The 27580-nt window shown below is 46.9% G+C and overlaps 1 long non-coding RNA gene across 1 annotated transcript in view; it reads left to right on the plus strand.

Annotated features, from left to right (window-relative positions):
* Positions 1–11746, plus strand: part of LOC126503853 (uncharacterized) — a 16966-nt gene extending 5220 nt beyond the window's left edge. The window contains exons 2-5 of the long non-coding RNA XR_007592419.1: positions 3452–3573; positions 6738–6819; positions 7516–7680; positions 11161–11746. This is a non-coding gene — a long non-coding RNA (uncharacterized lncRNA). The remainder of the gene's footprint in view (positions 1–3451; positions 3574–6737; positions 6820–7515; positions 7681–11160) is intronic.
* The last annotated feature ends 15834 nt before the right edge of the window (positions 11747–27580 follow it).

Here is a 27580-nt window from a genome sequence, read left to right on the forward strand (position 1 = left end):
AGAGGTTTTGTCAGTGAAAGCATAGCAAGAGCATGGGGCAGTCCAGATACAATACAGAAGATGCAAATCCATCCTACTGCATGGCCTGCTCAGATAGCTCTTTGGGTTTCAAGTCTGTTGTAAGGAGAGGGCTGCTTTGGTTCCTGGCCACTTAGCTCCGAAATAATCACACAGAAACTTTATTAATTAAATCATGGATTGGCCCATTAGCTCTAGCTTCTTGTTGACTCTTACATATTAATTTAACCCATTGCTATTAATCTGTGTATCACCATGTAGCTGTGGCTTACCAGCTAAAGTTCTGTCTGGCTCTGGCGGGGCTACATGACTTCACTCTGACTCTGCCTTCCTTTCTCCTAGCATTCAGCTTAGTTTTTCCCTGCCTACCTATATTCTGCCCTGTTCAGGCCCAAATCAGTCCTTTATTAACCAATGGTAGTCACAGTATACAGGGGAATCTCACATCACCTCCCCTTGTCTGTTTAAATAAAAAGGAAGGTTTTAACTTTAACATAGTAAAATCACATATAACAAAGCAGAATCTAGCAAGAATTACATTTACAATATTTATATCTATTTTATCTTTTATCATGACTAAGGAAAACTATAACTATCAATTCTTCAACTCCATCAAAGACTCCAGAAGGATATTATATTACCTAAGTAAACAATAAGTTCATTGTAAGCAACTTCCAAAACTCTAGAAATGACAGAGACCTCTTGGTGCCTGGACAGTCACCCAAAGTTCTTCTGTACTGTTGGAGCATCCATCTTCAGCCTACAGGCCCATAGTATCCAGCAGACTTCCATGAAGGAAGAAGTTTCAAAGACAGTTCTGCCTATATTGGCAATTTGACATTCACTTTCTTCTGTATCCTGCAGAATGTCTGGAAGACTCTTTGATGAAGGAGGAACCCTGAAGTATTGTCTCACCTTTAGGCAAGTTCAGCAGTCATTTCTCTGTGGGTCCTGCATATCTAGTTCATACAACGTAGTATCAAGCAGTCCAGGAAGAACAGTTTCTCACCCAAATGGCTAGCAAACTCCATAAGGAGTCTCTTTGATGCCCATCATCCTCTTGGAGTAGATTGGTGCTGTCAGGAGCATATGTGTCTCACTGTCATGAAAAGTTCTAAGTTTTAAAACAGTTTAAATGCCATATTCTGTAGTCTTTGAAAGGTTCAAAGAATGCCTATCCATCTGAAATACATCTCTGTACATCTAGAAAATCTAACTAACATGACTACAAGCTTGACTATTATAGATGATATTTTAACCTATATTTCTTAATTATACACTACATTTTTATTTATTTTTATTTTTTATTTTTTTGGATTTTTTCGAGACAGGGTTTCTCTGTAGCTTTTTGGTTCCTGTCCTGGAACTAGCTCTTGTAGACCAGGCTGGCCTCAAACTCACAGAGATCCACCTGCCTCTGCCTCCCGAGTGCTGGGATTAAAGGCATGCGCCACCACCGCCCGGCTACACTACATTTTTAAATGAGCTGCACACACAACACCTTAATCAAGAGCAGAAATATACATATAACAGACTTGACCTTAAATTTGTATCAACAAACCAAGATCCACACCAATGCAAAGTATCCATCTCTATAGCATATCTTCCTTTAAATGTAAACAAACATTTATAAACAATATTTGGGAATTTGGGCATAGTTCTCAAGACTACTTCTTGCTGGTTGGGTGTTGTTAATCAGGTCTTTCATGGTGTATCCTGTGTTCTAGGTTCATCTCAGTCATCAGTTGGGTGAAGTAATTTTGGGGGGGGGTTCATGGCAACCTTTTTAGGGGATCTTGGTCCATCAGACTATATTACTCTGGAAGCAACCCACAGGTTCTCAACCTCTGTGGAAACAAAAGAAAAACCTCTTTTCCAAAGTAACATATTTTTAGACTCAAAATTTGAAGTCAAGAAACCTTTAAAACATAACATTGGTTTAGTTTAGCAGCCCATATAGAAAAAAGGGAGCTTACTATATCCCTTCTTCTTGGTCTCACACTCTGGGACCTAATGAGGAATTCTTGGGCCCCATCCCATCTTATGTGTGGACCACAGGCTTGGATGGTCTCTGCTCATACTGTGGCCCCTGTGTCTGGCTGTCCCACCTATACTTCCTGCCTAGCTACCAACCAGTCAGCTCTTTTATTAAACCAATCAGAAGGCACCTTGACAAAGACACATCTTCACAGTAGACAAAAAGATTATTCCATTATAGGTTTCTCTGTTGTTGGGATTTGATCGCAGGCTGCCTCACTTGCCCTTGAGCCTTAGAGGGCAAGCACTGATGGACTTATTTCCACATTTTGAGGCCCTCTGTGTACTAAAGATGAAGACATGTGCAACCATGTGTAGGGTATATGTCTGCACAGGTCTTTGTTGGATGGCTAAGCTCTGAGACTTTATGTATCAACTGCAATGTCAGAAATCTAAACCCAAGGCCTTTTTATGGCAATGAGACTTGGGTCAAAGGACCCTCTTGTTTGTCCGGTGAGATGTCCTTTGCTTGCTTTGATCTGGATCCCGTGAGTGGACTCATTTAGTGTGGTGATCTTGGCAACACATCAAACCTCATGGCTGGAGCCTCTGACCAGCCATTTCCCCTACTGGCCAATCAAGACTTCCTGTCTGGCCATCCTGTATCGTTCCCATAAATCCTCATCTTTTAGAAACTCATTACGGAGTGACATTTCTTGAGGGTATTCATTTTATGTCAGGAACTTTCCCAATTCATCACCTCCTTTCATCTTTCTACCTATTCTTGGGAGTAGATGGGATTGACCCCAGTTCACACTCGAGGAAACCGGAGGCTCTGGAATGTAAATAAACTCGGTCGAGACTCCGCTGAAACTCAGGATACATGGGTCTTTGGCCCAGGTTCGTTGGAGACAAACCTAGTGCCCAGAGGCTGTTTTTCTGTCCCCAAGTCCATCACCATATCCTCCATTGGCATCTCTTCCTTGGCTAATCATCTGGAAGCTCCATCCTCTCTTTATTCATAGCTCTGAGTCCTTCCTCTCAGGCCCTCTTCGACCTCCTCGATGTCCTTCTATTTCCCAGTCATTTGCACTTATTTCTGCCAATAGGGCTCCTGTTTAAAGCCAGAGCTCTACTCCTGCCCCGAAAAGCACAATGCCTCGATTATAGAAGAGACCCCATGTGTTTATTTCTGTTAAACAAAGGGAATTTGCTCACTGCTCTTGGGGGCCAAGCTTTTCCTCCGCTGTGTGTGCCTCACTCAGTGTGGTGTACTCAAGGTCAAGAAGTCCACTGACTGGGTCCGAGCTACCCCCTAAGAATGTCTTCCTGGATTTTATGCCTCTCACATGTACAAACCTTTCTTTTTTGGGGGGCGGGGGTAGGGAACTGGTAATGATGATCGTTATTACAGTTATAAACACAGAGGCTAAGAATTCTCTCTTTCATATGGCAGGAGCTGCCCTGTGGAAAGAAAACAAAGTGCTGCCAGCTCTTTAAGTTCCCAGCCACGGCCCACCTAAGCTCCCGTGAATCTGAGTTCCAGTGTTCCGGATGGAAACGCCTGTGACCCAAAAGGTCTTTCTGTGGGCTCTTGCTGTGCTGTGTGTGTATATGGATGTGCATTGTTTTTAATAGAAAAGGCAGTTATAATCTCTAGGAATGAAGAAGTTAAAATCTTCCTAACAGGGGCCCTGACGAATGGCCAGTGGAGTCCACAGGATGTCACAGGGAGCAGACCAGAGGGAGCTTGTGCTGGTTCTTGGTAACACAGAGATAGGGAGGGACTTTTACCCACAATGCCTGACCTTCCCCTTCCAGGTCTCTTGGCCAAGTTAGACCCTTTCTTCACCCTGCCAACCCCGGGCCTCCCAAATGGACCCCTGATTTCAAGCATGCTGAGGCGTCTGACTTTCTTTCCTCCTACTCCAGACCTTCCTGACCCTCCTCCTGCCCCTGAAATGTGGACTTCCTTTCTCTGCTTCCTCAGGGCAGGCTCCTGGAGACCAGCTAATCTGCTAATGTGATAATGCGGACAAATGTGCTTTTCCCCAGCCCAGAGTGACACTGTTGTTAGTTTCTTTTTGCTCAGACGCAGACAAGCAGGGAGGCTGGAGAAACAGGGCCAAACCTAGCAGATAGCATCAGGCCTGGTAGTTTAGGCTTCTTGTTACTGTTTTTGTGTAACTGGGGGCACAAAGTCAGCCAACTAATAAAGCAGCTGCTGCTTGGAAGGTTCAGGTCCAAATTATGGTCCATTGTAGGTCTGAGGGGACCCCCACCCCTGTTGGATTACATAACACGGTCTTCCCTACCTTGAGTGCTGTCTAGCATGGTTTTGTTTGAGAGATGATCTGTGTAAATAAGAAAAAAAGTTAAAAGTACCGTGTCATCCCCAGCCCTCAGCTGTGCAGACATTTCTTTCCCTGACAGCTTGTCACCAAGGGCAAGGATCCCAGCTCCCCAAATTCCCATGCATCCCCCCATCACCACCCTGTCTACATCTAGGTCTGTTTGTGGAAGGGATGCGTGCACAGCAGGTTGTCTTAGCTAGAGCTTTCACTGTTGCCTGCCCTCGAGCTGAGCTTCTTTTCAAATGGGAGCTGAGTCTGGAAGCTTTTTTTGGCTCATTTTCTAGTCCCTCGCTAAGCCTTTTCTTCTTCATTGTCTCCTCATTCTCATCCGAGACACAGGATGCCCCTAACTAAGGATTATCTCACTTCCTCTGTGACTACGGAGGCAGAAGAGAAGAGCCCAGTCCCTGGGAGAGACCCATCTCTGGTCAGCCCTGCTTCTGACAGCTTTGGTATTGATGGCCATTGTCTGTATGAAAATAGGAAAATTCCTTCTTTGCTTACTAGGAGGGCAGGGCTTGACAAAAAAAATGAAGGCTCTGTAAGTCTCCTTTTTAGGTTCATGACGCCATTAATTGATTGTAATTTTCCCCTTAGCCCCAAGTTGGGCTGCATTGCAGCAGACACGATCAAGCTGTTGGAGTTTACATTCAGCAAGCAACACCCCTGTCATTCTGTCCCAGAGATGCCAGTTTCCCCAAGCAGGAGTGTAGTGTTGTGTGGGTAGGGGATGTTTGTAGTAGCACACAGCTAATGCGGCATGGAATCGGGGACACAGTGGAAGCGAAATTCTGTTTTCTTAATGGGCAGGTGCTCTGAACTTTAAGGAAAAAACCTTGGCTTGTCTCTTCCGGACATGAGTGTCTGTTTTATCCTCCTAGCAGGAAAGAGCATAAGAGACCAACATCCCTTAAGGTAGCCATTGGCATGCTTCTTGTAGGAGTAAAGTCATGTATTGTGGTGACTCCTGCTGCCAGTGGGTCTTGGTGGAGGAGGTCTTGGAGCCAGAGACAGAGAGAGGACCAGGGGGTAGAACTGGGGGTATCCAGTTCCTCGGCAGTCTTAGCAGCCCAGGGTTGATCCTCAGAAGAACATTGATTCTCCATGTCTGCCGCTGGTATTTAGACACCGCCGGAATGTCCTGGCAGAACTGTCTGTCCAAATCCATTCAAAATTGATTTTTGTGAGTGTGTTGTCTTTGATGGGGGAATTTTGGCTGGGGTCCCCGTAAGCCCCCCAAATCAGTCAGACATTCTCGTCTCCCTTGCTTAATTCATTCAGGGTCTTTGTGTGAGTCTGGACCTCTGTGTTGCTTCTGAAGCCAGTTCAGATGATCTAGACTCTAGGGATCTCGCACTGCAGTCTGAAGAGCCCAGAGTTTTGATTGATGTGGCAATCTCTCAGCAGGGTCAACACAGCCTCTTGTAGAGACACTGGATGGCAGCCAGCATCCCTAGTCCCGATAGATTGTCAGGAAATTGGTAAGAATGTCTGACCAGTATAGAAAAAAAGGAGTACGTGGGAAAAGGAAAGCAGAGATTACAACGGACATGCCTCTCTTTGCTGGATTTATTTTTACTTTTAGCAGCAGCCTCTCCATAGCCCAGGCAGGTCTGAACTTTACTACGTTCCCAGGTTGGGCTGTGAGCACTGCCATGCCCAGCTTCTCTTTCAACATTTCCTGTGAGCCCACCTCATCCACTCTGAGCCCTTTCCACTTTCCGGGGGGGGGGGGGCTGCTCCAGGCGAGCAGGGTGCAGGGTACCTACGCATGTGACATGTTCTGTTAGCTTAGGCGCTAGGCGTGGGGAGGAGACTGCATCCTAGAGGCAGGCGCCTGAGACAAGTGGTAAGCCAAGGAAAACGAAGACACTGACAATCAGTGGGAACTTATAACATGTAGGAGTTGTTCCAGGAAGTAGAGATACTCTGTTCTCTCAGCTTCACAGGTTAGAGTTAGGGGTGTCCCTCTTTCTCTCTTGGCTGGTACAGGAGCAGTGGCTGGAGAGCCTGTCTGGGATTCCTCTCCCCTAAGTAACACAAGTTACTTTATAACCAGCTCATGCAAAGATGTCACTCAATGCCACTGTTCCTTAAGGAAATTCAAGTCCAAAACGTCATTCCAAGTCCTTCCCTTCTGGCTTCTCCCTAAGCAGCACTCAGGAGGCAGAGGCAGGCAGAGCTCTGTGAGTCAAAGCCAACCTGGTCTACAGAGTGAGTTCTAGGACAGCCAAAGCTGCACTGTGAGACCCTGCCTCAAACAATCAAACAAAACTAAGAAAAAGAAAAGTGTTTTGATTTCTTATCATTTATTTGCTAATATTTGTCCCATTCTGTGGGCTATCTTTTCACCCTCTTAAGAGTTGACTCTACTACTGCTGTTTCTAGGCTTTGACATTTCACCTAGTTCCTGGTACTTCTGAATCTTATCCAGTCATGAACATCAGAGAATGGAGCCAGCATTTATCAGGTAACATCCACATACTGTCTCCTTCGATCTCCATGGTAGGCCCATGGCATACATTGTTGCCCCTATTGTCAGGTGTGGAACTGAAGTCCCAAACTATGAAGATGTCTTAGCCATCCTCCCCTCTAAGGAGTGAGAATAGGAAAGGAGATTCAAACCACACTGTGATTCTCAAATCCACCCTCCGTTTTCTATAGATCTCTTTCCAGCACAGTGAGTCGACAGTAAATCCATCACATTGATAGAATTAAAATACTTTATAAATGGAACAATTAAGGGCCTGGCCATTCACCTAATGTCACCCCCAATGAAAGGCGTGGGAACTGTGTGGATCTGGGAGCCTGGCTCGGGAATGAGAAAACTCCCATTAGTGCCTGTGAGCCCTGCGGGCAAACCATTGTGTTAAAGCTTCCTTTCGGTGGCTGTCAGGGTGGCTGCACACTGGTCATTATTCCCCTTGGCATCGCAGGATGGAAGCTGGCAGAATCAGGCCCCAAGGCACTCTGGGATACACATAATTGAAGCAAATAAAAGAGCTTGCAATCACTACCACGCCTGGGTTTCCTAGTGAGATTAGGAGGGTAGAGATCACGGGGAGGAAGAGAGAGGGTCATGGGTAAAGTCTCGAGAGAATGGCTGCCTGGGGGAAGGCCAGGAGGGCAGGTCTAAAAACTTTTCTTTTCTTGAAATATGAAATAGGGGGTGTATGATAAATCTCAACCAATCCTGGAGATCACTTGGTGCGTAGAGCTAAGTGAATGACGAAGCAGGTTCTGAACTCCCAGCATCCAACACTGTTCCTTCTTCCCGAGTTTCAACCACAAGAACCCACTGGTCCTAGCTGTTGGTGAATATTATTTTCAGGTGTGTGACTTTCGTTTACGCTGCAGTTGTTTAACACTGTGAGGTTGTGTTACTGTGCCTGGTTAAAACACCTGATGGTTTAGATGTGCCTATCTAAAACACACACACACACACACACACACACACACACACACACACACACACACTCACACACAGAATCCTTTAGCCAGATGTTTCTTGCAGACACCACCTCCTGGCCCCAGCAGGGCCTGGAACTGAGGGGGATGTTTTGAAGGTTTATCAGAGTCCACAGAGTGGAGGGACAGTGTGTCTCTGGCAGCATCAGGGGCCCAACTATGTGGTGTGGATGCAGCCTTGCTCCACACCAGGCGAACTTCTTACAACTTCCTTCCATCACACTGCCCCAAGTGGGATCTCATTCCCGAGCACAACTGCAGGAGATCTGGGCCTTGGGAATCAGCTGGTTAGTTGTGTTTATTAACAAGCCTTTGTCTTCTTCTTTGAAGACAGGAAACTCATTAGCAACAAGCTAGAACAATCAACCTCTAACCCAGGCTTTAAAACTTCCTCTGAGAAGGGGGGGATATTTTAAGGGGGGAGCATGGTCAAGACATAGCCAAGTTAGTTGCCAGGATGCCCAATCAGGACCAAGGCAAGCCACATTCCTGAGATTTTTGAGGTTCCCTTGGGGTGTCTGCTTTCCGGCTGTGATCTATCTCACAGCTAGAAACACCAGGAAAAGCTGGGACAAAGTGTAGTGTGGTGATTAGTGACAATGGCCCTGGGGTCCAGCGACTGGCTCCATGCTATAGTCCAGCCGCTTGCTAATTGTGGCCTTGGGTAAGTTATTTAACCCTAGATCTGTCATCTTTAAAACAGGGATGCGTAGTAAAAATACCCTTCACGATATGATGGTGTGGTATAAGACATCCCTATCTATATCGTTTATAGGAGAGCCCATGAATTCTTTGAGTCACTGCCGTGGGAGGCAAGGCATAAACGAGCAAGTCAATGCCTTTGCTTTTGAGGGGAGAACTACTCAGTGGGACAGACACAAATGTATTCATTATCGTATGATTTATAAAATGCACACCCCAAGTATACAGCTCAAGCTTCGGGGGCATGCTGAGGGGGAAGAGTGTGGGTGCAGGGCTAGTGATGGTTGTGTTACGGCAGGGCGGGGTACTGAGTCCATTACAGCAGTGGTGGTGGTGATGGTGGTGGTGGTGGTGGTGGTGATGGTGGTGGTGGTGATGGTGGTGGTGGTGGTGGTGATGGTGGTGATGGTGGTGGTGGTGGTTTGATTCTGTGATTACTACTGGGCTTTTCTATGGATTTATTTTTCTCAGGGAGATACTTGTTCAGAGTTGGATAAGCATTTTCTACTGTGATCCCCACCACTTGCCTTTTCCAGGTCAGCTATTTTTAGTTATAGACGGTCATTTTATTTTCTTCAGGGGATCTTTGACTCATAAGTTTGTTAACACAGAAATTTTGTTCACTCAACTTGTGATACTGAAGTTCTTTTTTTGTAACAGATTGATGTGTGTGTGTGTACCTACTTGACTATATATGTATATGTAGTGCTTAAAAGGGCCAGAAGAGGGAGTGAGGGAACGGAACCGCTGAAGCTGAAGTACAGACATTTGTGAACTACCTAATGTGTACTGGAAACACAGCCTTGATCTTCTACAAGAGCAGTGATCTATACTGAAGTGCTGAATTTTAAGGTTGGATCCATCTTTGTAATCTGTTTCATTTGTGAAACACACAACTGATCCTAGAGATAATCTTCCACATTTCCTTTAAAAATCTCAGTCCTTCACATTTAAGTTATTTAAAAATTATGTATTACGTGTGTGTGTGTGTGTGTGTGTGTGTGTGTGACAGAAAGAGAGAGAGAGAGAGAGAGAGAGAGAGAGAGAGAGAGATTAGGACTCATGGTCACTACAACAAATAAGTAATAATAAGTTGCACTAAGTCCCTTCTATAGACAGGTCCAAGTCTCATCATTTGAGAGTGCTGTCTCCAGTTCTCAGAAACAGTCCATGAGTAGCGCTGTCAGGGACCTGCTTCAGACATGACAAAAGGGTGAAGGATGCCTGCTGAGATTAAGACAAGAGAGTAAAGACAACAGGTGCCAGATGGAGTCTGAACCCCAAGAGTCATGTTTTATAGGGTGTGTGTGTGTGTGTGCTGTGTATGTGATTATGTGTATTGTGTGCATGTGGTTGTGTGTGTATTGTGTATGTGGTATTTGTGGTGTGTGTGTGTGCATGCATATGTAAGTGTGGAAGGCAGAGTTTGTTGTTGGCATCTCCTCGACCTGAGTTTTAGAGGCAGTCTCCTACTGAACCTGGAGCTCACTGATCAAGGCGTCTAGACCAGTCAGCTAGCTCAGCCATCTGCCTGTTTGCCTCCTAGCACTGAAGATTACAAGCAGGCTCCAAACCTGGCTTTTAATCTGGGTCCTGGGAATCTGAAACCAGGTCCTCCTTCTTGCAGGGCAAGTGCTTTCCTGACTAAGCCCTCTCCCTAGCCCCAGGATTTATTATAACCGTTACCTAAGCAGCGTGACTAAGCAGGAAGAGTTGAACGTAGAAATGCATGGTTTCCCTTTGGGTCCTATCTGCCTCTGCTCACCTTGCTGTGTAGACTGTTAGCACCTCTGGGAGCCCTCAGAAATCTGTGGGCAGTTTGTGGACTCTCCCTCCCCTTGAATCTGCCAGGGATTTGCCAGCTTATTGAAGCTTTGCCCAAATCACAGGTTCTTTCTCAGCCTCAGTTTCCCCCACTGTTTGAGCAGTATCGCTTACCCCTTTCTTCTCTGGTCTACTGTAAAGATCAAAAGGCAGGCCGGCAGTGAAGAGGAATTATAAACTGAAAAGTGTACCCCAAAGGTCAAAACCAAGCGGTGAACCGAGCATTAAAACTTGAGAGACAATTTGATAAACAGATAATGCCTCTTATCCCGAGGCCCGGCTGTCCGGGAACTCACGGTGCTGTGTACTGTGTCAAAGAACCAGACGGGAGAGCTGCCTTTTTTACAAGCAGTTCCTGGAAATCTCGAGCTTTATCAGGGAATTTGGTTGCTCCAGTTCACTGCCGAGTGAAAATAGCTGGGCCTTAATGGGGCCCAGATGTTGATGCAGCCGCCCACCTTCCCCCATTGCGTAGACGCGTTTCATACCGAATTTCACCTAAGGAATTTTAGACTTTTAAGATAATAATCAAAACCACTGCTTGCTTCCCTTCGGGATTCTTGCTGATTTGAGAGATCAAAGATGCCCCGCTCACACAGTGATGAATGAAAGGAACACTGCCCCAGGAGTACAGTTGGCCCAGGTAGATCTGCTCAGAGCCTCTTCACGACTCAGTCTGACAGCCCTTCTCTGTCTCCTGCTATCTGTGAAGGTGGCCAGCCTGCTAATGCTATTAGCTTCTGTTTCACACACAATCAAATGGACGCCTTCGCTGCTTAATTCTTGGCATACCTAAAAAATAGTTCTCTGTTTCTAGGTGAAGCTGAGATGTTTAAACTCCAAACAATGAGCCATTCCCCAGGGCCTCTCGCATGGAGGTTCGTAGGATGGGAATCCGGCCCAAAGGAAGGACGCCCGCCATGGTGGCCCCTCATTTTGTCCGGGGGAGGTGGCCTGACTTGACTCTCTGCGAGGAGCTGAGAAATAACACGACTCTTGACTTTGGAGTGAGCCAGTCACTCGGGGAGACCAGGCTGTTTTCATTACACGCTCCTGGAATGCGTGGGATCTGCTCTAGGTCACCAGGGATTTCACAAACCCCCAAAGCAGGAATGGCAGAAATTTGACTTTTGGAGCCCTATCCACTCCGCTGTTTGCTCTGTGCTTGTCCTGCCTTCCTTAAAGAAAAGGCTGACAGAAGCCTGCCAGTTCTTTGAGAGGGCTGGGGAGGACTTTGTTCCACAGAGGCATTCCCTGACTGCATTGGCAAGAGTATCTTGTTGGCAAGGGCACTCACTCTGGGATGGAGGCATGCCTATGATGGGGGTCTAGCTTGTCATCCTGGCTTTGCCATTTACTAGCAGAGAGACTTGGAATTCCTTGGGAGTTCTATTTTCTGACTCTAAAAAAAAATAAAAAATAAAAAAAAACAAAAACACACACACACACACACACAAAAACAAAAACACACAAAAAAACCAAACAGACAAGTGATGTGTATGAAGACGTGGGGGTAAACTCGCAGGCCCAAGAGCTCTGGACAAACTGAATTTTCTAGAAAGATGTGTCCTCTGCATAGAAAGCTGACACTGTCAAATTGTATCTGAGATGCCCTGGTACTGGAATCCCAGGTGATTGTGAGCTGCCTGATGTGGGTGCTAGGACCTGAACCAGGATTCTCTGTGAGCTGGTGAGCAAGGAGCCATTTCTCCAGCCCTGCAGCTATGGTTCAAATCTTTAAAAGGGAAAAATGTTAGTTCCTCTATCAGCCTAGACAAGATCAGAAAGCCAGGCCCGCTTTAGAAGCTGCTTTTGGTAGGGTGTTCAGCTCTTCTCCCTAAATCAATTCGGCAGTGTGTAGGGAGCTCTTGGCTCATGGTAGGTATTGTGCATACCTGGGGCTTTGGTGACAAAGTGAGCCAGATAGATGTGACTCTGAAGCCAAGGTTCAGAAGGTAAAAAAAGTTAAGTGGACAATTACCAGTGAAATGAAGGTCACAATGAGGTCAACTGTGCGGAACCTGCAGGGTAAGAGAAAGAGACAGGAGGGGCTGCGGTGTAAAACCCTGCACAAACTCAGTGGGCCTGGGGGAAGGGCTGCTGTGTAAAACCCTGCGCAGACTCAGAGGGCCTGTCACCTCCTTGGGATTCAGAGTCTTGGACTGTCTAGGGTTCTGACAGTGTTGGTCCAGGAGTTCCAGCTATTTTCTAGGGTACCACGTAGGGACAAGTGGCAGTGACTCTCAGATGGTGTCTATGGTCATAGCTGGGAGCCACTGTCATTATTTTTCTTTATGGGCCTCATGCCTTAGAAGGGGCCGTTGGCTTTGAGACTAGAAGGAGCCTACTCTCTTTGGAGGCTCAGGTTGGGAGCTGTGTGACTCAGGAGCCTGTGTGCTAGGGTTCTGACCTTGACTCCACCACTTGTTTTCTTCTGTGGCTTGTGCCTCTGAGCCTTCTCCCTAATCTGTGGGATGAAGATGCTCAGATGTTCCATCCAGTGCACTCCATGGTCCCTCAGCTGCAGTGCCAAGTACCCACACCTCCTGGAGGGGCACTGAGCTTCACTCTCTGCATGGTGGGCTTTGGAGTCGAATTCCTTTTAAGAGGATGGAAAAGACAAAGCCCAGATTTCCCTGCTGCTAAGAGAGTGGCCAGGATGATAGCAGACAGCCCGTGTGCACTCTTTTACCTAAAATAACACCAGGAAAGACCCCAGGAAGAGAGAACCTGAGGCCAGAATTAATCAGGGGAGGGTGTGGCATGGTTGTCTCCGAGGTTTGGTAAGGACATATGAGAGAGAAATATTTTAGAGAGAGAAGATAATGGGAGAAAGAGAGAGAGGAGAGGAAGAGAGAGAGAGAGAGAGAGAGAGAGAGAGAGAGAGAGGGAGAAAAAGAGTATTATTGGCACGTGTACGTGAACCGAAGATTTGAAGGTACAAGGTGTGTCAAGTCCTGCTACAGCTTAATCTCATAGCCCAGGCCCTACCAAACAGACAAGGTGTAGGGAGATGAGGGCTAATGGGATCCTAGCACCTCCCTTTACCTGTGAAAGGGCCTATGTCATCCTCTCCCTGCCCAATCTCCATCAATTTGGATATCTGAAGCCTTTTGGGAAACCAAAGAGCTGTCTTGCCAATGTTGTTGGTGTGCTTTGGTCCGGAGGCCTAGAGGCCTCTGCGGCTACGTGTTTTCAGCATGCATCTAGCCGAGAATGCACCTGTCAGCCTTAACAAGGAGAACAAAAGCTTGCATTTGACAGGAGAAGGACAGCTAAGGAGCAGCCGCGGCCCATCTGCCAAGTGGCATTCCTCAGCAAGCAGAGATGCAGCCTGGAAGACACGCACACTACTTGAAAGAAGTCTTTCATCCAGGCAAGAGGGGATCAGCACATCTGTACGGCATTGATCCCCCACTCTCTGCCCGGGATTTGGCTCTGAGCTGGGGGGCCGCCACACGAAGAAAGCATCTGAAGCATCCGAAGGGGCTGGGCTGCGGATGGGCAGCGTTGTGGGAGGGAGGAATGCAAGGTGAAACATTCAACTTAATTTGGCTTTTCTTCATTTTTTTTTCAAACACTGATGTTTGATGATGTATTTATATGTTTGTTATTTGTCTGTTGTGAGCATGTGCAGTGTGTGTGTGTGTGTGTGTGTTCATATAGGTCGAAGTGAAAGGTGGATGTGTGTATTTTCCTCAATTGTTCCCTACCTTATGTTTTTGAGACGGTCTCTCATGGAGCCTGAAGTTCACAGTTTCAGCTAGACTGGCTGGCCAGTGAGCTCCAGGGAGCCTCCTATTGCTGCTTCTCCAAGCGCCAGGTTAGTGGCATATGCCAATGTGTCTGGTTTTTCCAGCGTGCTGGGGATTCATTCTCAGACCTACAAGTTCATGTCACAAACCCTTCACCGACTGAACCATCTCCCTGGTCTCTGGTTCTTCTCTCTTTCCAGAATCAGTTTTTTTCTCTTATATTTTAACAATGGTGGGGGCAGATCATGTAACATTCCTACTTTGCACATACATAGTTTGCCTTGTCTTGGAAGGAAAAACACGCCCTGTCACGAATAGCTCACGACCTCCTGCGTGCGAGGCAACCTTAGGATTCTGGCTCCTGGGGTGTTTATTTTGGTTGCTGGTTAGTGTGCTGAGCACGGATGAGAGTCCCTTGACACGCAGCTGAAATGCATCAGAAGCTTAAGGCGTAGTGTCTCTACTGGGAACACAGAGGCTGTAGCTATGCAAGAAAAATCCTTAAAGGAAGAAGAAACGAGACCCTGGCCTGTGGACAGAGCCAGTGTATCTGCGTCCTTGGAAGAAATGGTTTGGTAAAGAATTTCTGGAATAAGTTGGGCTGTTTTAACTGAGGGTGACCACAAAGCCTGCTGATAGAGTGGGAATGCCTGTCGTGGTCTACCAGATGTCCTGACAAAAGGTCCAGAATAACAAGTCAGTTCTTAGGTAAAGACCAAAATCAGATAAGACAAACATGAATTTCCTCACCCAAGACTCAACGAGATCTGACCCTGGTAACTCAGTGACTTAAAAATTGAATTTGGGGGCCGTCATCAATCCCTTGAAGTTTTTTAAAAGTAGCAATGATCGAGACGGAACTCACACACTATGGACTTCACCCTTTTAAATGCCCTTCCAATGGTTTCAGTGTATGATTGGAGTCATGTATTCATCATCAATTCCAGATACGTTTTGTTAATCTATATAAAATAATCTATATAAAACAATGCATCTGTTTTCCCTGTTGCACCCACCATCTACTTCTTTTACAGGTAGGGGAGCCACTACTGTGTGTTATGTCTCCATCAATTTTATTATTGTAGACTTGTCCTATAAAGGACAATATCTCCTCTTTGGTGGCTAAGTCATCTCTGGATGGTACTCTCAAGGTTTACCCATCTTGCATCATGCCATAGCTTGAATCCTAAATCTTCCTTAAACACTTGTGTGTCAAAGGCTTTGCTCCCAGTGTCCTCTTGAGAGATGCTTAAATCTTTAAGAGGTGAGGTCTTGTGTAAATCTTCTGGCCATTGAGGATGTGCCTTGAAGCTATCAGGGCCTTTGTTCCTTGCCTTTCTTGTCTCATTCACCCCAGACCTATATTTTGTTTAGGAATGTGTATAAATCCCCAATTTCACTTCAGCTACTCTTTCCAGATTTTCCATAAGCTCAGTATTGTCTCCTTGAGTTTAGTAACATACTCATCTTTGTGCGTTGGGAGTCTATTATTATATTGGATGTCTATTATTATGCCCCTCACATTAGGTCCTTTCTTAATGTTTGGTGAGTGAATAGTCAAGTTTAAAGAATAAAAATTTAAGTAAATGTTTTGATTTTTCTGTAGGGGTATGACTCAGGGAAAAGATGGAGACTTTCTGATAGATATTCATTGGCTCTCTTTTGTATGGAAATTGTCTAGCTCCCATGCCTGATCACACCACTGCCCTCCTCATACAGCCTCACATTGTTGGCTCAGCTAGAATGGTTCTTCCCTTTCCCCCAGCCTCCACACTTGGATTTATATTGTGATATGGTGGACTGTCTACTCACCCATGTTCAGGAGATTCTCCAAAACACTAGCTCACTGAATTTCCATACAGCTTCATTTCCCTTCACAATTTGAACTTAAACTTAGTTTATAGAAAAAAAAATGAAGTAGAAAGTCTATCATCTTAGCCCTGGCCTCCTCCTCCTCCTCTTCTTTTTCCTCCTCCTTTTCTTTCTTTTCTCTCTTCTTCACCCTCTCTCCTCTTCCTACTTGTTCTTTGTCAGGGTCTCGATGTAACTCAAGCTGCATCAAACCTCCTATCTAGTCATGAGTGCTGGATTTTATAGGTGTGTGCTACCATACCATTTCTCTCTGTGTGTGTGTGTGCATGCACATATGCTCACATGTATTTTTCACAGCAAGGAGACAAGTAAGTAACACTGTGAGTTAGTTGGCAGCTGTGGGAGAAAGGAGGCCAAAGACATGGATATTTGCAACGACTATTGAATGGCCAACAGGGTGCAAGGCATTTCGCATGTATCGTCGACAGAAAATTCAGCACCTACTGAGCATATAATACCTGGTAAAAGGTCTCTGATTCTCACTGTTGAGCCCTGTTTGTCAATATCAGAAACTAGAGACCATGGCAGCCATTGTAGCTGTCAGGAGCCTCACTATGCAGATGGAAGTCCGGGGTTCTGAGAAACATCAACTGCTAAAGTTTCCATAGCTAACATGGGTGAAATGGAACATTTTCCCTGGTCTTTCACTGCTACTACTGATGCTTTATATTTCAAATATTCGAAGATGAGATACGTTGAAGCCAAGAATGAGGAAGTCTGCTCATGAACAGAGGAGGATGGGGCGAAGACACCATGCTCCATCCAGGAGACATATGGACAGTTTTGGGCTGGGCCATTCTTTTTTCTGAAGGGAGGTTTTGTGCATTTGTGGAACACTTTGTAATCTTCTTACCACCCAAATACAGGGGTGCCCCTTCTGTCTGTGACTCAAGCAGTAAATGCTGTCAGATGTACCCCGAAATCTCAGGGAAGTGGCACCACCTCTCCTTCCCCAACTCACTGCAGATCAAGGTGCTTCTTTAAGATCTCCTAGGTGGCCTTCAGCTCCAGGGTTACGCCTTTAGCAATTCTGTGTGTACGTGGATGAGTGAGGGAATGAATGAGAGAATAAGAGAAGTCAAGACAATCGCAGGAGAGTTGGTCTGCAGAGACTACTCCTGGGGCCTTGAACTACTTACACCCCTGGGACACTCCAGCTGATACTCAGATAGAACTGTGAGGGAGGACTCAGATGAGAGATGAAAGGGCCCACACTCAGTCTCCTCCTCAGTTTACCTCGAGGCGGACTCCTGGCTGGTGCTTTAAATACTATTAAATGAAGATTGCCTGCCGAATGGCAGTCTCAAATGGGAGCCGAGGAAGGGAGGGAGGGACACCAGCCTAGCCGTAGTAAAGCGGGTACCACCGCCCTCCGCGCTAATGCAAACCAGCTGCCGGCTGGCCCCAGCTTGCGATAGAACAGGTAGAATTCTTGGACACTGAGTTATTCTTAGAAGCATGCGCACGGTCCCCTGGCAGAGCTTCCTGTGGAAAGGCCGTTGCCAGGCTCCTGTCAGGACGCCGTGCCGGCAGACCCGGAGCGATCGTTCTCACGTATGAAAAATAACGTTGGGGTTTTAATTTCAAATTACCCACAGAGATGGTGCCTGACTATGGTGGCGGGCCGGAAGGGCAGAGAGGCTGGGATGAAGGAAGGAGGCGGGGCAAATTTCATCCTCCTTGTGTGTATGGAGTTTCTCATTCACTACCGGGTCCTCGTCACAGCAGACATGGTCTTACTATATGCATTCCTACATGTTTCTGGCTTCCTTTTAGGGAACGCTTTTGTGTGCTAGGCTCCTTTCTCTTGGGGATCTCATTCAGTGTTCACAGGAGTGCTGGGCGGTAGATGTTAAAGTGAGTCGTGGAAAAAGGAATCTGCCAGGGCTCCACGGCTATCAAATGGCACAGGCAAAGTTTGAACTCAGGCCAGCTAAACACTGGCTTCCTCTCTGTGTTGAGTACCAACGCTACGCCAAGGCTGAGCTAGACGCGGAGATTGTGAAGCTAAATCAAATGACTGGATCCCGGCCACCGGGTCTTGCTGTTGTGCTGTCTGCAGGAGAGACAAGAGGATAACAAGAAAAGGCAGTAATAGGCTTGGCCAAGCAGATCAGCGCTGTTATGAGCTCTTTTCATGATATGACAAGCATTGTTTTGATCGCGAGGAAATGCTGGGGTCTTACATGGGCACCTATATGGAAGGCCATGGGAAAAGAGTGCACAGGTAGAGGGGCCACTGTGTGCAGTGATGTACTCAGGATCTGTGCGTGCAATGAAGTGCACAGGACCTGTGTGCGCAATGATGTGCCCTAGCTGTCCTGGAACTTGCTCTGTAGACCAGGCTGGCCTTGAACTCACAGAGATCAGACTACCTCTGCCTATGAGTGTTGGGATTAAAGGCGCGCACCACCATCGCCCAGCCTGGACACTTCTTTTAATAAAACCTTTAGTGAAGTCATTTGTATGTTACTTGTTTGTTTCTGTGTGGTGGGGGTGTGCATGCAAACCACTGGGCACCCGTGGAGGTCACAGGATAGCTTGCAGGAGTGGGTTCTCTTCTTATACCACCTGAACTTCATCAGGCTTGGTGGCGGGCGCTGCTAGCTGGGCCGTCTCCCTGTCCATTTGCCTGCTTGCCTGTTGGGATGTCTACATTTCCCCCACTGCAGGTTTCTCACTCCTCCCTACCTCCAGTGCCCTTGACAAATAGACCTTCTTCCTGTTTGTCACCTTCCACTGCTGGCTGCTTTTTAGGCTCTTAGGTTACTGGTGAAAAGATTCTCAGTTTTGCTTTTCATATATAAGGTACAATGCACCCAGAATTGATTTATGATATAGTGCCAGCTAGAATTTAATGGTATTTTTTGGTGTTATTGTATAAGCTACCTTTGGATGTTCATCTGTAATTGCTTATTAAGACGATCAGAATTTGAGTTGAACTGTTGGCTGAACAGTGTTGTATCTGGGCGCCCTGCTACCATCCTTATTTCAACCATTTCTTTTTCTAAGAATAGCTATATTGTCTGGCAACATGGCCAATATTTTTGCTTCCTTTTCAACTCCTGTATTCTTAATCTTTTTCTTTCTTTATTATGCTGTAAAAGCTTCTAGAATGATGTCGGGTGAAACGTAAGTAGACCTTGTCTCATCTCTGATATCAGAGAGAGAAATTTCCACGATTCCCTTTCAGAGTATTCTCTTTCTGTGTGTAGACTTAAAATATTCCACCGGAGAGTGACCTTTTAAAGACGTTTAAAGGTGTGAATGAATGTTGCCATTATAAATAAATGAATGCCTTTTCTTGGTGGGTGAGATGTCTCAGTAGGCAAAGGCACTTGCTGTCAAGCCTGACATCCCCAGTTCAATCCCTGGAACCCATGTGGGGGAGGGAGAGACCTGGCTCCTGAGACCTGCTCCCATGTCCCATGCACAGAGTAAAATAAAAGATAGAAATCCCTGTCATCACCTGCTGGTCTTATAATTTTTCCTCTTCTATTGTATTACTGAGATGAATAATATTGATGAATTAATTTTAAATGTAAAATAAAACTTGTTGCTATAATAAACCCCACCTGCTCATCATATGTTATTCTTTTTTTATGTATGATTAGGTGGTTCTTAAAGGTTTTTCAAGTTTGTTTATGAAAGACCTAACTGTAACACTCCGTTCTTACTGGTTCTAGTTTCAAGGTCGCTGCTGGCAGAAGATAAATTTGAACCACTTTTTAAGTTCTGCTTCTCTCTCCTTTCTCCCTCCCTTAAAAAAAAATCTTTTTAGATTTTTCTCCACTTACTCTGTTTTCAAGATAAACTCCAGGATTCTTTGATGTCCCCAAGACTACGTGATGAACCGGATGGGCCGAGGGAGGTCAAGGTCACAGCTCAGTGGCCAAGGTCACCATCACCTGGTGGGTGAGCATGTGAGCTACAACCCTTTATTTGGGTTATCCGCTTCACCTTGGTCAATAGGAAGCTCAGGGTCACAGAAGTAAAGCCACCCAGCATTGAAGACTCCATGGCCTTCACTTTCTGCGTGTACCTCTTTCTCCATATGATTTAGTTATTTAGTCTTGATTTGTCTTACCTACCCACAGTTCAATTCATGGTTCCTTGCTGCATCATGAGTATCTGCCTCAAATCTTCTCTGAATAAGACTGGGAAAATGTTTTGTTTTAAAAAAGTCATTTTATGTGTATGGGCGTGTTGCCTGCATGTGTATCTGTGAACCACACGTGTGCCTGACGTTCCTGAAGGTCAGGAAAGGGCCTTGGGTTTTGTGAAACTGGACTTATAGACAACTGTGAGCTGCCAAAGAGTTGTTCCTGAGGAACAAGACAGCTAGGGACGGCAACAGGGAAGGAAAGCATAGCTGCCCTCTGAAAACTTCACTGTCTAACAACTCTGGCAAGCCACGGGAAACCATAGCCCATGGCTTAAAGCATTAAAATATGCAAAGTGAGTGTGCCCAGCCATCTCACGAAAGGAGTCCCGAATCTGGTGTTTACAGAGTTCCCAGGTGGAATCACAGAGGCTCCAAATTGGACATCAGCATATTTATGGCCCATTTGACATCTTTCTTGGGACCGAGACAGACCTGGGGGTCCCTATACAGTTGTCCTGGCACTTGCTTAATCTACTTGACAATCAGCTCAGCACACAAAGAAGACAGAGGAGTCGCTCTGCTCGCTAGCTCTCTGCCCTCCTGTCTTAAGAACATGGGCTGACAGCGACATAATTCAAAGGCGATTGATTTATTGAGCTGGAATGCTCTGCCCCCCCCCCCCCCCCCCCCCCCCCCCCCCCCCCCCCCCCCCCCCCCCCCCCCCCCGCCCAATCTCAGCATCTCTCTGCTTCGAGCACTCACCATTTCCAAACAAGAGCCAGCCTACACAATCATCAGGGAGCCAAAGGCATTCTTCGTTTACCAAAGGTAGCTTCGCCCCAGGAGCCCATAAAGCAAAAGCCACATAAAAGAAGTTGCCTCCTGCATGAGGGCTTGGATAAGGATCTGGAATTCGGCAGGGAGGGACATCTAAACCCAGAGAGCAGGCAGCAGTGATGAAAACTGTTAACCTTGGCTTAGAGGAGAGGGCGGGCGGTGAAGGGGTTAAGAAGAAGTTGTGGGCAGAGAGCGGTCCTTCTGTCTTTTATATGATGAAACTGTAAATTTTGGTTCGAAATCACGGGCTCATCAAGGCTTTGGAATGTTGATGGGGATTCTGGTGGGATTCCGGGGGCGGAGGCGGAGGTCCCTGGATTTGAAATCAGTTCTCTTTGAACTATTTGATCAAACTGAGAAGCAAGTCTCACTCTGTGTGTACACATCCCTGCAATTGTTTCTAACTGTTGGGGTTTGAGGGGACCATCTAATAAATAGTTACCTCTCTTTCCCATTAGAGTTCTCAACTCTGGCTGGGAAGTTAACAAGAGACAAGGCGATGGAGACCCAGATACACCTTGGTACTGGGATAAAGTGATGCTGAGAACCTCGGCACTTTGTGTGACTGCTGGATTTCTTGATTTGTAGCTCCCAACCTACAAAGATGGATAACCCCTTCTTGGTAGGCCAGGAAAGGCCGGAGGAGATGCGTGGTGAGGAGCAGTGGGACCAAGTCCCTGTACGCAAACTGGCTATACTTAAGAGAAAGACACTTGGGCACCGGTGCAATTTCCTCTCCAAACTTATCAGACTAAAGCAGTCACTTCCTATCCTGGAACACACCGGAGCAAATGAGGAGACAGAGAGAAAGCAGAAATGAAATGGGCCCTTCCACACACAGAATGGACCGTGACTTAGGAAGAAGCACCTTCCATTGCTACACTGTTTTGAAAGAAGTAATAACAACAATGATAGGAACGATACCAAATTAAAAAAAAAGAAATGGGAAAGGAAGACATGGCTGCTCCTGGGTGGTGGAGAAAGTTTCTTGTAGGTATGAGGGAGGACATAAAGACATCAGGGAGAGTCCAGAGTGGGCAAGACCTGAGCTGGGCCGTGAGAGGACAGGGGTGAAGGGAGAGGAGGAGAGAGAAGGGGAGAGGAGGGAGCCAGGAAACCAGGAGTCCATAGAAAGGACTGGCATAGTAGTATGTCTGGATTATATAGGGAAGGGCAGCTGGGGGAAGGCAGCCCAGTCTCTGGGTTGGAGAGTTCAGGTAGGGGTTGAGGGATGCTGGGAACACCTGGTGGCCGGAGACTCAGCCAGCTACTGCTCCATTCTGACCTGCAGGCATGCTGTTGTGGCTTGACTATGAAACGTGCTCCCCACAGGCTCATGAGTTTGAGCATCTGGTCCCTAACTGGTGGTGCTGTTTGGGGGAGTTATAGAATCATTGTGACATGAAGACATCATAGAACCACGTGACATGAAGACATCATAGAATCATTGTGACATGAAGACGTCATAGAACCACGTGACATGAAGACATCATAGAACCACGTGACATGAAGACATCATAGAACCACGTGACATGAAGACATCATAGAACCACGTGACATGAAGACATCATAGAACCATTGTGTGTATACATGTGTGTATAAACATGTGTGTGGTGTTTATGAAGGGCAGAGGTTGTCTTCCTTAGGCACCATCATTATATTTTTCTTTTTACTGTTTTTTGAGACACAGTTTCTTTCTCTCTCTCTTTCTCCCTCCCTACCTCTCCTTAGGACCCAGGGCTTGCCAAGTAGACTAGACTGACTGTCTATCAAACCCCAGGGACTTGCCTGTCTCCATCTATTCAATGCTGGGATTAGAATTGTCCACCATCAGGCCAAGCTTCTTAATGTGAGTTCTGGGAAAGCAAACTTGGGTTCTTGTGATTACAAGGCAAGCAACCTAGTCCCTTTGAGGTGTAGAAGAGTCTCATTTGGGTCCCCTCACCTGGAAGATAGTTGGGGTTGCCACTAGAGCCCAATTTGGTTAGTTGCCTTTATGAATGTGTTATGCATCAGGGGGCCACTCCAAGCCCCACACGGGGATTGAATGAAACCCAAGTTCATGGAGCTAGTCTTGGAGAGGCAAGAAATTCAAACCTATATTGTTTCTTAATATAAACATTACAATCATAGCCACTGCGGTAGCATGTCTCCGAGCAGACATTTGATGACTGAGTAACAGTGTGGTAGTAAAGTTGGCCAGAGGTCAAGTGTCTAGGACAGATAGGAGAGCGTTTGGCACCGCAATGATTGCAGCTTATCCCTGAGGAAGTGCGGTGCCTCAGTGGAGCCATCAGGTGACCTCGTCAAGGCGCCCCGAAAAGGATAAGACCTCATAGGAAAGCTGACTTCAGATGAAATCCCCCCAACACGGCCACTCTGTCACCAGCCCCGTCTTAGGTCATATTTTAAATGTTGGCTGGGATACAAGGTTGTGGGATCATAGCTGAGCCATCTGACTTTAAAATATGTAAAGGCCAACTTGGGAATTTTATCACGTTTCTGCCGCCCAGGCATGACGTCAGCGGCCTGTGCGTGACAGGGAGCGTTCCACTTGTAATTAGCTGAGTGTTTTGATTTTTTTTTTTACACTTTATTATTATTTTAAAAAGTGTTCTGCCTAGACTTCGGTATGAGGCCAGCTTAGAGCCACCCTCCAGCAGCAGAGAGGTGAGTCACAGCCATACAATCCGGAGGCTCGATGGGGGGACGGCGGGTGCTGGAGAAACATAAATTATTCTGATTGTCTTGAAGGCACACTCTGAGTTAATTATTGTGTCCTTGCCAGCTGCCTTTTGCCTTCGTCGACACTGAGCCAGTGATGGTTCTTAGAAGGAAAAGAGATCTACAAAGCCCAAGGTCTTCTGAGGGGGTTGGGACAAAATTCCCAGGAGCAGCTGGGAACCGGGTGGATCCACTCTGAGACACTTGGTGTGAGCAACCTCACACCGTCCTTATTTTTCCAAGACAAATAAATCTGGCTTTGTTCTCCACCTGCCGCGTCTGGCAGGAAACCCGTGCGTAGTGAATGATGTTCTCTTAGGGGACAGAGGAGAAGGGGGCATTTCTCTCTTTCCTAAGAATGTAAGGAGCCCTTGGGATTGAAGTAGTTCAGTAAAATCCAAGGGCGAGTGTTTGGGCTTGGGCCGACAGTGGGACCTCCTTGCTCCTGGTCAGCATGCACCAGCTTGAAGGGGTCATCTCACTGGCCCCGTCCCAGTTCAGCCAGGTCCTCAGCAAAGGCACCCACAGCCTGCTGCTGTCTGTTCATCCACCCAGCTATTTTCTGCCAGTGCTGAAGGTCTCCAAGCTTGGAGACTTCCACACCGCAGTCCCCAGCCTCAGGGAATCCATATAAAGTGATTTCTGTCTTGTCAATCTTAGAGTGCACCTCCTCTCAGGCTATGAAGCTAACTCATCTCTTTAGGACACGAGAGGCAGGCAGGGAGGGGAGGAGGGAGAAAGGAAAGAAGGAGTAAAAATAAACCTAACTAAAACTAGAACCAAGCAGAACCACCGCCACCGCCACCATCACCTCCATCACAACCACTACCACATACATCACGACCACCACCACCATCCCCTCCCCACCACCACTACAACTACCACCCACTACCTCCTCTTCCACCCCCACCACCACAACAACCACCACCTCCACCATCACTGCACTACCTCCTCACCACCATCACCACCACCTCCATCACCACCTCCGCCACCACCCCCTCTGCCCCCATCACAACCACCCTGAAAGCAAAACAAAACAACTGGACATCCAATTTGTTCCCTGGTTGTTTATTCAGAAAAGGGGTAAATAGATCTTCTATGTTTACTGAGCCTCTTTTAGGTTCTTCTAGAACAAGGCGTCAGTTTTTCTCCCTGGATCCCCAGCACCTGGGGTGTGCAGTCTTGAGAAAGCTACCTCAGCTTTCCAGAGCTCAAGATCTGGGTCTCAAGCAGGATGTGATATCTTCCCTACATGTGGGACTATCAGAAGGATTCAATGAATCAGTCACAGCACAAGGCCAGGCATGGCCTCTGCTCTCAGAGTGTCAGTGTGGGTAGAAGGCTGAGCCTCATGCCGGTGTCTCTCTCTCTCCGATGGTCATGGGCACAGATATTTTGTTTGACCCGCCTCTCCCACCCACCACAGCCCCAGAGACCAGGCAGTAGCATTCTCCTCCCCACCATTCCCTGTCACTTCAGTGACCACCAGAGCCACAGTCCCCACCTGCACTGATTGACAGCTCAGATGAGGGTCAGAGCTCCCAGCTGGACAGCCCTGCTCTCTAGGTCCTAGCCCCCAGGGGCACATCCCATGCCCCTCCCCACCTGCTGCAGCCCCAGTGACCAGGCAGCAGCATCCTCCCCTGCCAACCATCCCTGGCAGCAGCATCAGTGACCACCAGAGCCACAGTCCCCACCTGCACTGATTGACAGCTCAGATGAGGGTCAGAGCTCCCAGCTGGACAGCCCTGCTCTCTAGGTCCTAGCCCCCAGGGGCACATCCCATGCCCCTCCCCACCTGCTGCAGCCCCAGTGACCAGGCAGCAGCATCCTCCCCTGCCAACCATCCCTGGCAGCAGCATCAGTGACCACCAGAGCCACAGACCCACCTGCAACAATTGGAGGAGGAGGGGCCCCTGGAGGCACAGACTTCACCTGCACCCACTGGAGGAAGAGATGGGCAGACGGCAGTGTAAGAACACATTCAACAACAGCAAGAGCAATATGGCAGCACCAGAGACTAGTGGATCTACACCAGCAAGACCTGGACATCCCAACGCAGATGAAGCAGAAGAAAATGACCTTAAAAACAACTTTATAAAGATGATTGAGGCCCTTAAAGAGGAAATAAAAAATTTCCTTAAAGAAATGGAGGGAAAGTCACATTGCCCATTATCACTGCAGTGGGAATTCACTTCTAACATAAATAATTCTCTTGGTATACTTCTGTATACAATGGTACCAGAAAGAAAGGTCTTGCCTGTTTATATATTAGTGCGTGTATGTGGTTGTGGGTGTATACATACATGTTTACATGTGTGTGTTTGCTCATAAACGCCATAAGCAAAAAGAAACTTGGGAGGAACGGATTTATTTTATTTTATACTCCCACGTCGCAATCTCTCAGTGAGGGAAATCAGGGCGGGAACTCTAAGTAGAAGCTTGAACCAGCATGGAGGGATCTGCTAAGTGTCCTGAGTCCTGTGTCCTCTGGCTTGCTCGGCTAACTTTCTAGTACAATCCAGACTCACCTGCCTAGGGATGGCAGGGTCACAGTAGCCGGGGCCTCCTCCATCAACGAGTAATTAAGAGAATGCCCCCAGAGACACGCTCATGGGCCAGTATCTCAGAGGCAGGTCTTCAGATGAGGTTCTGTTTCCCCAGGTGCGTGAAGTTGAAGCTCTGACATCGCCCGCCGCCAAGGGTTCCATTGACTTTCCTCCTCACTTAGTTCAAGCTCCTCTTCTCCACGATGTGTGTCCCCCGTTTTCCCATCTCTTCCTGGTTGGGGCCCATGTATTCCCTCATCTCCTGCTCAAGTGATTGGTGCTCCCTCTTTGCATGCTAGATCAACATTTGTGCCTCCATGTTTCTCACCTTCTTCAAATACTTCAAAAAATAGTTTTTTACAAGATTGTCAGCCCTGCAACTGGATTTTTTTGAGGTAGTGTTAATTTGTTAAGTCATGGAAAGACCACATGACATAGGGCTAATAAAAGTACTTTTGAAGTACAAGATATCTTACCAACCCATCCATCTGGCCTTCCATTGACACAAAGACCGTTTGTGAAGTTTTCTCTAGGTCCTAGAGACACCGAGGGAGTCAAGACGTTTGAAAGAAATTTGGGGCTTAATGTGACTACTGAAATAGATTATAGCAAACACCACAATGCCTGCATCTCACAGGTACAAGTGCAAGAAGCAATACGGCCACATTACTGTAAATATTTGAGTCAGCAGAGTGGCTTAGTGAGCTAAGGCTCTTGTCCCTAAGCCTGATGATCTGAATTCCATCTCCAGGACCCACATGGTAGAAGGAGAGAGCTGACTCTTTTAAGGTGCCCTCTCGCCTCTATGTATATCCTAACCATAAACAATAGACATCATAAATTATGCATAATAGATATCGTAGGTATCAGCTGAGTGGGAGCATCATGCCTTGAGTTTTCTGGGGGAAACGAGCTTTCTGTTTGGAATCAACTCTAGAATGATATTGGTGACTCCTGATTTTTTGCCATTTGTCAAGTCTGAATGAGAAGCTTTCATATGGCCGCTGTAGAAACAGAAATAGATCATTTCTTCATAAAATGAATGGTTACTGAACACCATGCTGTGCTGAACACTGACTTGGCTATGGTGTCCTGATGTCCTCTGGTACCCAGCCTTGGTAGCTGGCACCTGGAAACCATACAATGTCTTCACTTCAGGCTTCCCCATGATGATTCCATTCCTTGGCAACTTGCTTCAAAATTCTATTGTCTTAGGGTCTTTCAGAAAGAAAGTACATGAGGGTGCCCTTGGGAGTATGGGGAATGGGGGCAGAACTTAGGCTCAGAGACAACAAACTGGACTAGAAGTGCCTTGGTCCTTCTGGGATGCAGCCACAAGATGGTGTCTGAAAGAACCAACAGGTGCTTCTCATAGTTCTGGAGCCGGCAGGTCCA

The sequence above is a fragment of the Alexandromys fortis genome, unplaced genomic scaffold (assembly GCF_014885135.2).
Source record: "Alexandromys fortis isolate MF-2015 unplaced genomic scaffold, M_Fortis_MF-2015_v1.1 scaffold_50, whole genome shotgun sequence".
In the NCBI taxonomy this organism is placed as follows: domain Eukaryota; kingdom Metazoa; phylum Chordata; class Mammalia; order Rodentia; family Cricetidae; genus Alexandromys; species Alexandromys fortis.